This window comes from Papaver somniferum, chromosome 6 (assembly GCF_003573695.1).
Source record: "Papaver somniferum cultivar HN1 chromosome 6, ASM357369v1, whole genome shotgun sequence".
In the NCBI taxonomy this organism is placed as follows: domain Eukaryota; kingdom Viridiplantae; phylum Streptophyta; class Magnoliopsida; order Ranunculales; family Papaveraceae; genus Papaver; species Papaver somniferum.
The window spans coordinates 135432112-135445680 of record NC_039363.1 but is presented as its reverse complement, the minus strand read 5'-3'; positions in this window follow the sequence as shown (position 1 = coordinate 135445680).

Here is a 13569-nt window from a genome sequence, read left to right as displayed (position 1 = left end):
GTCCCGCACACCTTTCCCTATTTTATTATTTTTCATGAATCCTTGAAAGTTATGGAGAATCCACGAGTTTTTGTTGAAATAGAGAAGTTTCGTGAGATTAGGGAATAGTAATTATAAAAAGTTAAGGATTGTGAGGCATGGACGGCCGGTTAGGTTTCCCGGTCCCGCACACCTCTCCTTATTTTATAATATTATTTTGTGAATCCATGAAGTTATGGAGAATTCACGGGTTTTGCAAAAACAAGGAAAGTTGCTAAAACCAAGGAGTTTTCGTGAGTTCACGAAATAACAAAAAATAAGGAAAATAGTGGGAGAGGCACGGACCGACCACGGCCGGCCGGCCGGCTGGTGGTCCCGACCTTGGGCGCCTCTTATTATTTTATTAATATTTATTATTTTCTCCTGTTTTGTGAAGGATTCCTCATTATTTCATATTTTTGGACACTCGTTCGTGCATCCGGGTGCTCATTCGTGCATCATTGTCGAGTACACTCGCACCATTTTTGTGGGGCTTACTCAGTGATGGTCCAGATGCCCGGTTGTTGAGTATTTATTACTAATCTATGAATTCAGTGGAGAATAATCCATGAAACTGAGTAATAAAAATGAATAGTTGTTCATTATTAATTCGCAGGATCAGTTGTGGATTCGATTACGAATTAAGAATAATAAAACAAGCATTACCATCCTATGGGATCGTGGATTAGACCATAGAATCAGAGTAATTAAGATAATCTATTACCATTTCATGAGATCAGTGGATTCGATCATGAAATCGGAGTAATGAGATAGCACAGTTGTTTTATTTCCATTTTATGAGATCAAGCCGTGGATTTGACCATGGAATATGAGCAATTGTTATTGCCATTCCATGGGATCAGGTCGTGGATTCGACCACGGAATAGGAGCAATTGTTATTGCCATTCCATGGGATCAGGATGTGGATTCGACCATGAAATAGGAGCAATAATAGATTATTCTGGGAATTCAGTGGTGAATGTCGCAGCAGAATTAATCTATCGCAGAAAAGATATTAGCCAGTTAAAGCGTCACATCTATTCTGAATGCTGCATAGTCAAGGAGTCACGATGTTGTTTACGACCTGAAGGCGTTAGTACTCTCAATCTACGGAGAACCGCCTGAATCTATGCACAGTCTCTCCACATGATCAGGGAACGGTGAGTGTCACCGATATCCTGAAGTCGTCCGCCGCCCAACTATTCTTCTATATGGAGGTGGGTCTCTCTCCAGCAGTCAGGGAACAGTGAGTATCACCGACGTCCTGAAGGCGTTAAGCTCTCAATCTACGGAGAACCGCCCAAATACGTTATTCTGCATAGAGGTCACGACGAAATGCCATGGATCGAACGCTCAACTGGTGGAGGCTTTTCGAAAACATATTCATCATGGCTTCGTAAAATATGAATCGTTGCATGCCTGAAAGCCGTGTCAAAAACATGCCTCATGATTTTAAGGTTTTTCCCTTTCAAAATCCACCATCTACATTAAGTCCCCTGCTTAGTGAGGAACAGTCATGTTCCGCAGTAAGCATTAAATGGTGATTTTCAGTCGACGAGATCAGCGGTCGAACTCAGTCAACAAAGGTAGTTTCAGAATCCTCGATTCACCCCAACGATGTCATGTACGAGCAAATGCACAGGTGAGGACCCTGATAGTAAGATAGAGTGTTATCTCGTGATCATGGAGAGATGAGGCACTGCTGATCTGAGCGTTGAAAAGCCTAGTTATGGTCGGTTTAGGATTTACGGTCCCAAGTCCAAAAAAGGAAACCCATGTTTTATTAGGTTTTGGAAACAAAATCGATATAAAAGGGAATAACCCTAATAATAATTCTTATTATTTGACCGACCAGCTCTCACTCTTTTCATCACCTTCACGAGTTCATCAACAACAAGGAGGAGGAGGAAAAATTCACGCTTGCACCGCCACCTTCCGATCACCATCCAACAGAATTCCGGTCGGCGCCGGCAGGTGCTGTTAGTTTTATGATTCATGAGTTGTTCACAAAACGAGAAATCCCCTAGTTGCATGCATGCGTAGAATTTATGAAGGATTTTTAGAAAACGTATGAAAATCCCTAATATGAAGAGATACATAAAATTTTGAATAGACATGGTCTGGTTGCAGTAGCAAAAGTTTTGTTTATTAGGTTTCATGAAAATCCAAGTTTTTTTTTGAAAGCATGAACTTTGCAAATACCTTTAGGAACGTAGGTTTGTTCGTAAAAAGTAAGAAATAACGATCCTTAGGGTTAAAGGAATTTCGAAAAGACCTGGAGTTCATGATGAAAATTTGTTTGAGAACTTTTGAAATTTTATTCGGACTTTACAAAATAGGAAAGACCCTGTTTCATAGGTGAATGCTCGATTGAGCAAAGTTAACTCACGTAAAAAGTTTTTTTATATATGCGTACGTGAGTTTTTTTTTTTTTGATAAAATAAAATCAAACAGTGATTTTGAGTAACTGTTGAAGATGAACAATTGTGTTTCATGATTTTATGATATATGTTTTGTGGTATAAAATCATGAGATGTTCACATGAAAAGTTTATGTGAATTGTTCATGGTTTCGTGAAAAGTCAGTGTTGACTCCCAAATGATAAGTTTTTTGCTCGGCTTTGCAGGTTTGAAAGAACAAGCAAGTTTTGGGGTTTTACGTTGTTATCACTAAGTTCGTGAAATCGTAAATAGGTAAGAGTTGAGGATTACCATTTTTGTAGACGTCGATATGAGCATCATAATTGTCTTGTTGCTTCAATTATGTTGATGAAATTTGTGTATGGATGTCACAACAACTTTGAGAAAATGGCTCAGTCCCATAGCGCTTCTGAAGATGATGCTTCTTCGAGAGAGGATGTTTCCACATACGCCTCTTCCAGAGGTGATGGTTCCTCCAGAAATGATGATTCTGAGATTTCAAAGGAGAAAGAGGGAAGTCCCAAGACAAAGAACATTCCAACAGCTGAGGATAAGTTCTTTACGTATCTATATAGACCTGAAAAGCGTCCCTTAGGCTCCTCGTTTCGGTTGTTATAAATCCCATGAGCACTACTCAGCATAAATTGGTATCTCCTCAAGTAGTAATCCGGTTTTGTTTGCAAGGAAAACACTTTTCGGCTTCTCATGTGGAGTTCAAGCTTTCACGAAAACCCCTGATGCATTTCTCTAGATGGTAAAGACACATGCTGGGTCATAGCCGTGTTAGGACCATATTGGATAGTGCCCAGGTAACACGAGCCATTCAAGCTGCTGGAGATTTAATCATCAACCATGATATAACAGGTATGGTAGCCTTGCTCGCCCGTTGGTGTGTTCCTACTCACACGTTTATATGCAGATGGGCAGAATTCACCATTACTTTAGAAGATGTAGTTGCTTTGTTGCACCTTCTAATTACTGGTAATTTCCCTGAAGAGCTTTCATCAGAGAAGAAGGAGATATCTAACATATTTGAGGCCAAGATGCACGAATTCAATGAGTCACCCGCATCCTGCTATGCTCAATGGTTATCACATTGGATACTGAGAGATAGAATTCCTGAAGAACCGGTTGATGGCGCTTTAACAATTGTTGCTTTCTTATGCCTGTGGCTTTCCATGGATATCTTTGAAGATTGTGGACACTTGCTGAAGCCGTTTGTGATTCGCTTTGACATAAAGATGGCAAAAGGTGAGAAAATTCCCATTGGAAGTCTATTCTTGGGTTCGTTGTTCTCCAGTTTAGACTCTCTAGTTATAAACTCCATTATTTCTGATGGCTTCATGAAAGTCGAGACATATGCCAATAACATGTTCCTCCAAGCCTTGATGTGGGAGCATCTCGAGAGTTACGCCCCAATTCCCCGCAGCATTTTGTAAGGACCCAAGGTCGACACTCGTCACTCCTTCCTTGAGAAGAATAACGTCAGGATCATGTGCGGGTCTAGAAATAAACCACAATACAAAATATGCATTACTGACGTTTTGGACATTGGGTCCGAGTTCAATTTTCGCCTCTGGGTGTCGGTTCCTTCTCTTTTCTCACAGTTGATCACTTTCAATACTACTGACGAAAATATCACGTTGAGTACTGGTGCTGGTCCGAGTGAAGGAGAGAGATCTTTTGTCTTGAGTTGTGCTCCTGGTTTCTTGATATCAGTAATGAATGGAGAATTCCGGGTAGAAGAATGCAATATTGATATAGCGGCTTGACAGATGGATGCTGATCAGTGTATTCCGGGTCACTGAATGAACAAACCATCAATTGTGTATTTGAAGACTAATGTGGACTTCATTCATGTGGATGGAAGTGATTATTTATCCCCATACTATGATCGTGCTAATTTCGTGACTCCGGGTTACATAGACTTCTGGCGTCGGCAACTTGAGCGTGTGTATGAATTTGAAATGGATGTTAAGTCCCCGGCTCGAGAGTTCCCTTACTCTGACATGATCTCTGATCGACCCAGGCTGAGATATCTTTCCAGTGGTGAAAAAGGAAGACGTCTCCAAATGCGACACAGGTGAGTACCTTTTTCATGATTTTAACCAAAGTACGCCAATCACGCTTTTTAATTGTATTGTGGAGTCCATGGTAGGAAGGCCGTGTTGTGAGATTTCGATTTGATGTAAACTCTCCAAACCTTCAAGAAAGTCCTCAAGGAGGAGAAGGCAGGAGAAAGACATCTCATAGGATGATCCCGAACGATATACAGTCTCATGCCGCTTCTTTGGTGAGTTGTTAATACTTTTCTTCATTGTTGTGACTTTCTCGTCCCTGTGATCAGGATGTTAAAAGAATATTGTTAATTCGTTTCAGAATTTTGCTCCATCTGTTATATATGGTCTTCTTTTTGCTCCTGGTCGAATAATTCAGGGATACAACACTGACGAGGAAGTTGACGTAAGTATTCCCTCCTCAAGCTAATCAGTGTAACACGCCTTTGGATAAATTAATGATGATCGTTGTTGATGTATCCAGGAGGAAGTAATTGTAGATGAGAAGCATTTTTATGAAGCACACCCATCCTCGGGTCATGATAATATGGAGAGCGCTATAAATCTCGAACCGAATGAAGATAGTGGAGTTGCCAATGAGGATTCTGGCATTACTGAGTCTTCAAATGATTTAGAGACCCCTCCAGTAAGTGTCTCCCTTGTAATTTATTGATAGAAGTATGATATTGATGATTTGTGAGTGAATTAGTGAAAACCCATGTGAATATACGAGTAATTTTGCTGAAATACGTCACCAGAAAATTTCAGACTTCAGCCTTTTAGTAAAAATATTGTAGAATCCTCGTTTGGAGTTGAATTTTTGATATCTGCATATGTATCCTCAAGCCCAGGAAATTTCCAAGCTTTAGAGAAGAAGCTTTTTGATTTTTGAGCATGTTTAGGGCCTGAAAAAGGCGATACCGTAAACTTCCACGAGATTGTCAGAACTTTTCCAGATTGCATGTCGTGCAATGTTTTGGAAACATCTCCTTGATCGTTCATCCGATCGTTATGAAATTTTGACGTGTTGTAGAGGACTTCCAGAAGAAGAGAATGGTATATGACCCAACCTCAAATTACTTACCAATTTCTCCCAGTTCGTCGTTTAATATAGGGCAGCGTATAATCTCTTCATATGAGCTTGTTTGAAAACGCGTTTCATGGATTCTACACCATTTGCTCATGTTTTGGGTGAAAAATAAGAAAATTAGATGATGTTATTTCACCTAAATTCTGAATTTTATGGTTTCCTTTGATTTTTCTGCTCTAATCTCATGTAATCTTCGTATTAGGTACCAAATACCGAAGTTGAGAATAACAGAACCAATGTTGAAGATTCGATCAATGTGGTGAATCAAAGCAGTAACATCACCAAATCTCCACCTACAGGTTATGAGAATATCATTGTTGAAGCCGTAGAGGAAACTGAGACTCCAGTTGCTATTGAAACCGAGCAAAGAACATAAGAGACTGTCCCAGAATAAGATGTTGTAATGACAATAGAGGATGCTCCAGTAGTTGAGAATCGTGTAGCAATACACGAATATCCCAATGCAGGGATTGTTTGTGAGCCTCCATTTTGTGCTCAACTCCCGTATCATGTGTATGTTGGTGGATTCAGCGTTCCTATTGGGTATGCCAACATGTATGAGAAGTTGTGGAAAATGTATGGTCATATTTTTGTTTCCAGGGATCCTGATCGTAGCTACTTCTTGACAATGCAATTGGGAAACATATTGCGTGTTATAGATGACATACGAACCAGGGCCAGAAGTACTGTTACTCGAGATGTACTCTTTGATTCGGAGTACAACTTGGAGAATTATGAGAGACTTGGCTTTAACTTGAAGTGGCTTCGTCGGAAGATCAACATTATCAAGGATGCAGTAGTGAAGAACATCCCTTTTACTAGTAATGTTGTGATGGAGAAAATGACCAAGATTGCTGAGCTGACTAAAAAGCTGGAGTTGGAGAGAGCGGCTTTGCAAGTCTTGGAGAATGCTGAGAAGCAGAAATCATACTTTGATGGCTTCCTTTAGTTTTCTTCCGATAATCTCCGAACATTGAACTTATGAGAGATGTGAGGTTTTATTTTGGTTTTGAATTTTTGATTGGTTTTGAATTCGTGAGTGACTGAGGATTTTCTTTTGAATTTTGGATCTGATAGAGACTTTTTCTTAAATAAAGAACTTTGATAAATTACTGAATTCAAATACTTGATGCAAGTATTGCAAAATTTTTGGAGGAATTGAAAATACATGTGAAAGAAAATCCTAAAAGCAAACCAAATATTTCTGTGTCTGGCAGGGAACGCCTGAATTGCCGAATACCTTAGACATCAAAAAATTTGAGCCAATTCTCATGAATTAATGGTATGTTCCTGCCATCCATGTTGATTAACTTGTAGTATCCTCCAATAATGGATCTTGCAACCATAAAAGGTCCTTCCCAATTGGAGCTCCTTGCAGAATGGAGATCACGTTTAGCTGCCTTGAGAACTAAATCTCCTTCTTGGAATTTGTTAAGCTTGGTTGTACGCGCCTTGAATATCTTCTGCTGATTTGGGATTCCCCGAGCAGTGGAGTTCCATGGTTGTGGTACATGTGGACACTCGCACATAGGGAGGCATCTAGGATACTGTTTATCAAACTCGGCCATTATTTTTGGAGATGACCGTGTTGGTGGAGTGCTGAATTTTGATAGGTTTTGCATCTAACCACTTAGTGAAGTATTGCTGAGGCGAAACTAGACACTCAAAACGTTTGGTGATGGATAGGTTTTGAGCAGAACTGAGTCCCCGGACTAGGGTAGCATATTTGAAAGTTGCTAATATGGAATTATGAGGGGGAATAAGACTTGCCTGCGTGCGGAATCTCCTGATAAATTCATGTGCGCTTTCTTCAGGCTTTTGTGTGAGTCCTATCAAGGCTTGGACTTTCTCCAAATGATCGAAAGGTTGATCATCTTCTGAGTCAGAACTTTCTTCGACGTAGAATTGTGCAACTGAAGGTGAAGATACCACATCAACTCTTCCATCATGAATCCATGCTCGCCCCAGAACCATGTCATATCCCGGATCCTATTTAATTATGAAGAATTTAGTTTCGGTCCAGGTTGAATTATTTCTTATGTTGAGAATGATGTAACCATAATCCTCCCTGGAGGTTCCCTCATGGTCTCGGATTGAGATAGGGGAATGAGTTTCCTCTTGTCGAGTAATACCAGCGGCTCTGAGGGTTTTCAAATGGATGATGTTAAAATCAGTGGAAACATCGACCAATGCTCGTTTGAATTCATTTCCACTGAGATGCACCATAGTGAGAAGTCCCCAATCGTACATCTTTTTGTCCGTCACTGGCGGTTCAGGCAATGTCTCCTGAATTTTCAGTCTTTTTCCTGACACAATATGGTTCAGTGCAGCAAACATATCATCTCTTTGATCCTTTGACAAGTACAGCAACTCGCAGACGTGCTCAATTAAGGATTGAACTGCTTCCTTGACTGGCTGCTCGGAGAGTGCAAATGTTCTGATTGGGAGAGGATTTCTATGCACTCCTTCAGTCCCCAGTTCTCCTGAGTCGGCCTTCTCTTTGAAAATGCTCTTCTAACTTCTGCAATCACTTGTTGGATGACTGATATACCTATAATGACAGTAGAGTGCATTTTCCATTTGTTCCACAATTGGTTCCTTTTTGACAGGAGGTAGTTTGATTGCACCATCTTGGATTCAGACTTCTAATAGTTCGATCACTTCTTCAATGGGAAAAGGGAAGTCAGGAACTTCTTGATCATTCTGCTGGGGTTGTGTATTTCTAGTCTGGTTGTCCTTCCTTGGAGCTTTCGGAGGGTGAGACGTCGGATAAGCATTCTTATGTTGTTGTGCCTCGGCTTTTTTCTTGCTCCCTTCAGCAACATTCATGGAAGTTTCAACGTTGTACTGCTTGTTGATCAGATGCCGGGCAGTACTGCTTCGATTGTCTTTCGATTCCTCTACTTTGATAGTTTTCGTTCTTTCTAGCAATACGGGAGCAGTAGTCGCTGATCGCTTGGCCTCTTTATGAAGTTCTGAAAAGGTCTAAAAGCGAAGATTTTCCAGCAAAGCTCTGTAAACTAGGATCATCCCATTGATGCACAAGTCCACCAGTTGTTGTTCAGTAATGTTTGGATCATGACAATCCAAAGCTTGAACCCTGAACCTCTTCACATAGTCATACGGATTTTCGGTAGTTTTCTGAGCCATCCTTCTCAAGTCAGAAAGAGTAATTTTCTCAGAAACAAAGAAGTTCTTTCTGTAGAAAGCATTAATCATTTCTCCCCAATTAGCTATGCTTCCTGGTGTAATGTTTTTGTACCAAGTATACGCTCGACCCGTCAGGGATTTTAAAAACTCCTTCAAATGGACGACATGGTTGTGTTCATGTTCTCATAATGCTTCCAGGAACCGATAAACGTGTTCTCGAGCATTCCACGTCCCATTGTAGAGTGGGAACGTTGTAGAAGTGTATCCCTTTGGGAGAGGAATCCATTATGTGGATGCAGGGTATGGAGGCTGATGAAGGTGCACAGTCGTTGTATGACCCCTTCCTCGATTCTCCATAAAACGTTCCAAGTCTTCACGGGTGATGAAACCAGCGGGTTCTGCAGCTTTATGGGCCTCGTCATCGTCGTGGACTGGAATAACTTCAGGATCCGTGCTTGGAGATGTTTCCTTGTCTTTCCCTTTCTCCTGAATTTTGTCTGACATCTTGTCAGTAAGAGTTTTGAGGTAGTTACATAGCTCCTTCTGAGTAGCAGCCATATCAGTTTGATTTTTGGCGAGAACTTCTTAGACTTTCATGAGATCAGCGATAGTGGATGGATTTTCTCTGATTTCTTCGGGATGTCGGCCAAAAAGAGGATGATTTTCCACGTTGGTCGAGGAGGAGTAGCGTCACCACCATTGTTGGAAGCAGGAATGGTTTCTGGAATATCACCGTTGTTGCTAGTGCTAGCGATATTCACGTTAGGATTTTTAACTGAACCTGACCTAAGATCAACCATTTGCAAAAATGTGAGATTGCAACCGAGAGATTAATCTCCCACTGTGGTCGCCAATCTGTGGATGGGGAAAAACGGTTTGCTGGTTTTCTAGGAAAGTGGAGAGTCGAGCGTGCTGTCGAGACTCCTCAACCGAGCGAACTGCTGATCCTCACACAGATGCATCGCTGCAAAGGGGGTGCTTAGATTCGGGAAATCAATCTGTATGAATCCGGCCTAAACCAAGACAATGGACGTTCCAGAGTCAATTCGGTCGCAAAGAGGGAGATGGGATGATCTATAGGATGGAAGCTGAGAGTTGTGTGGGATCAGTGATGATCAAGGATTGTGGGTGTGTTGAAGGTTTCTGCAATATTACTGAACTGCTGAAGTTGAGTTCTACGAATAAGTTTATATCGAGTTGTTGACGGATAATGATGATAATCGATGATTGATGATGTTCCATCATTATGTTGTCCTCGATTTAGACTTATTTATATTGCAAGAATGATGCACCACTGATCCCTGTAAGTGTGACAGTTTCTTGAGTGAATGAGTGGGAAAGTGGGAGATCGTGGTAAAGTCAGTTCCACGTCGTGTGGATACTTGACTGATCGTGCATCCACTTCTTCGCTAACTCCTTCAACCGTTTACACGACTTACGCATATTTCTCGTTGTGGATGAATCCACGTGTCGTAGACCGCCAGACCAAAACCTAAGTGATATCCCCCATTTTTGACGTGATTGATATTTCACGAATCGTGGAGTCTGCAAGGAATACGTGTATTAGTTGGTCAGTTGTTGACTGATTTATATTGTGAGTCTAGTTTTGTTGAATCGAGCATAAGTGGTGAACGCTCAGCGATTCATGGATTGAAAATGTAGTTCTCTGAGATGTCAATGAATTACTGACTAGAGCGACTTAGCAAGTATTGCTCAACTCGACGAATTGCCAAATATTGAGAATTTTTCGAGCAACTGAGCAAGTATTGCTCAATTCGACGAATTTCCGAATATCGAGAGTTTGTCGAGCAACTGAGCAAGTATTTCTCAATTCGACGAATTCGATAATTTTGGTGTGCAACTGAGCAAGTGTTGCTCAATTCAACAAAATACTGAATATTGATAATTTGACGTGCAATTGAGCAAGTGTTGCTCAATTCGACAAACTACTGATGAATTACCGAATATTGATGGTTGGATCAATATTCGAGCAACTGAACAAGTATTGTTCAACTCAAAGAATTATTTACTGGTGCAATGACCCAATAAAATATTAATCAAAAATATTGGTGAATTACCGAATATTATTAATTTGGATGTTGATTGCTGAATCAACATAATTTTGTGTTTGAACTTGCTCAGAATGGTGATTCGTGGAGCGTTTGTTGGAAACCCTAATTTTTGATCAATCCTTCAACAATTGGTGAATTGCTGAAAATTGGTCATGAGTGAAGAGGGACCGACCACATGTGATGCCCAGTGCTCAAGTGAGCACGAACCAGGGTTCTCAGTTTGAGAGTTGGTGAAAGAACGATGATTAAATGCAGGTTTCATCATTTATTGAAATATTGCTGGATTCAACATTAGGTGTCAAATCCTAGGTATGAGAGATACGGACCGACCAAGAGAGCATGGGACCGACTCTTGGTGGTCACGGGACCAGTTGTTGGTCATTTGAAGGATTCTCCAGTTGGTTGGAGAGAGTTCGGGCCCAGTATGAGCAATTGAGCAAATTAGTTCAGAATTATGAAAACATGTGGGACCGGCTTTGTGCAATCCCTAGGAATTACTCTGGTCGGTCATGGAGGCATGCATGTGTTGTCGTGGTGTCCGTGTTTCCATACTGAGAGTTTCAGTATTTTCTGATGCGCGTTCGAGCAACATAGTGAATTTTCAGAAGAGTTTCATCTTGACTGAGAATTCTCGATTTTTGTTGGAATGAGCATGTATGCTCAATTCATCAATATTTTGAAAATATTAAAATAAAAGTGTTTTAATATTTAAAATTGCCTTGAGAAGCTATCTAGTCGTGTAACTATGTTGGCTTTTGGTTTTTCGTGATTTGAGCAATATTTGAGAAAATATGGAGAAATCATGAATTTTGCTCAAACCCAGGAGTTTCATGAATTGAGGAAAATAATAATTATGCAAGATTAAGGATTGCAAGGTGTGGCACCGACCATGGCTAGGGCATGGCCGGCCGGCTAGGTTGCTCGGTCCCGCACACCTTTCCCTATTTTATTATTTTTCATGAATCCTTGAAGTTAAGGAGAATCCACGAGTTTTTGTTGAAACAGAGGAGTTTCGTGAAATTAGGGAATCGTAATTATAAAAAGCTAAGGATTGTGAGGTGTGGGACCGTCCACGGCTTAGGCATGGCGGGCCGGTTAGGTTTCCCGGTCCCGCACACCTCTCCTTATTTTATAATATTATTTCGTGAATCCACGAAGTTATGGAGAATTCACGGGTTTTGAAAAAACAAGGAAAGTTGTTAAAACCAAGGAGTTTTCGTGAGTTCACGAAATAACAAAAAATAAGGAAAATAATGGGAGAGGCACGGACCGACCATGGCTAGGGCACTGCCGGCTAGACGGATGGTGGGCCCGGCCTTGGGTGCCTCTTATTAATTTATTAATATTTATTTTTTTCTCCTGTTTTGCGAAGGATACCTCATTATTTCATATTTTTGGACACTCGTTCGTGCATCCGGGTGCTCAGTCGTGCATCATTGTCGAGTACACTCGCACCAATTTTGGGGGTTTACTCAGTGATGGTCTAGATGCCCAGTTGTTGAGTATCTATTACTAATCTATGAATTCATTGGAGAATAATCCATGAAACTGAGTAATAAAAATGAATAGTTGTTCATTATTAATTCGCAGGATCAGTTGTGGATTCGACTACGAATTCATAAAAATAAAACAAGCATTACCATCCTATGGGATCGTGGATTCGACTATAGAATCAGAGTAATTAAGATTATCTATTACCATTTCATGAGATCAGTGTATTCGATCATGAAATCGGAGTAATGAGATAGCACAGTTGTTTTATTCCATTCTATGAGATCAAGACGTGGATTCGACCATGGAATAGGAGCAAAATAAGAGCAATTATTATTGTCATTCCATGGAATCAGGCTGTGGAGTCGACCATGGAATAGGAGAAATTTTTATTGCCATTCCATGGGATCAGGCCGTGGATTCGACCATGGAATAGGAGTAATGATAGATTATTCTGGAATTCAGTGGTGAATGTCGCAGCAGAATTAATCTATCGCAGAAAAGATATTAGCCAGTTAAAGCGTCATATCTATTCTGAATGGTACATAGTCAGGGAGTCACGATGCTTTTTACGACCTGAAAGCGTTAGTGCTCTCAATCTACGGAGAACCGCCTGAATCTATGCACAGTCTCTCCACATAATCTGGGAACGGTGAGTGTCACCGACGTCCTGAAGGCGTCCGTCGCCCAACTATTCTTCTATGTGGAGGTGGGTCTCTCTCATGTAGTCAGGGAACAATGAGTATCACCAACGTCCTGAAGGCGTTAAGCTCTCAATCCACGGAGAACCGCCCAAATACGTTATTCTGCATAGAGGTCACGACGAAATGCCAGGGATCGAACGCTCAGCTAGTGGAGGCTTTTCGGAAAAAAATTCATCATGGCTTCGTAAAATATGAATCGCTGCATGCCTGAAAGCCGTGTCAAAAACATGCCTCATGATTTTACAGTTTTTCCATTTGTTGAAAATCCACCATCTACAACAGCCAATTTATTTTGGTTTGAATCTATTGTTTTTGTCTTGACAAAATTACAGTTTTTTTGTTTAGTCCAACTGATTCCGGATATGAGAAAATAAGTTAATTCTGATCTTAGTTAGACTTATCAATTGAAGGATTCGGTTATTCAAGTCTCATTGAATGCCTTGACAAGAAATCTAGTTGACTAACCTAGTGTTTGTCTTGTCTAAAGGGAAAGGTCTAAGTTATTGTCTGAATAATTAGAGCCTGATAAGAAAAATAAAGTTAATTTTGATATTTATTTTGGTCATA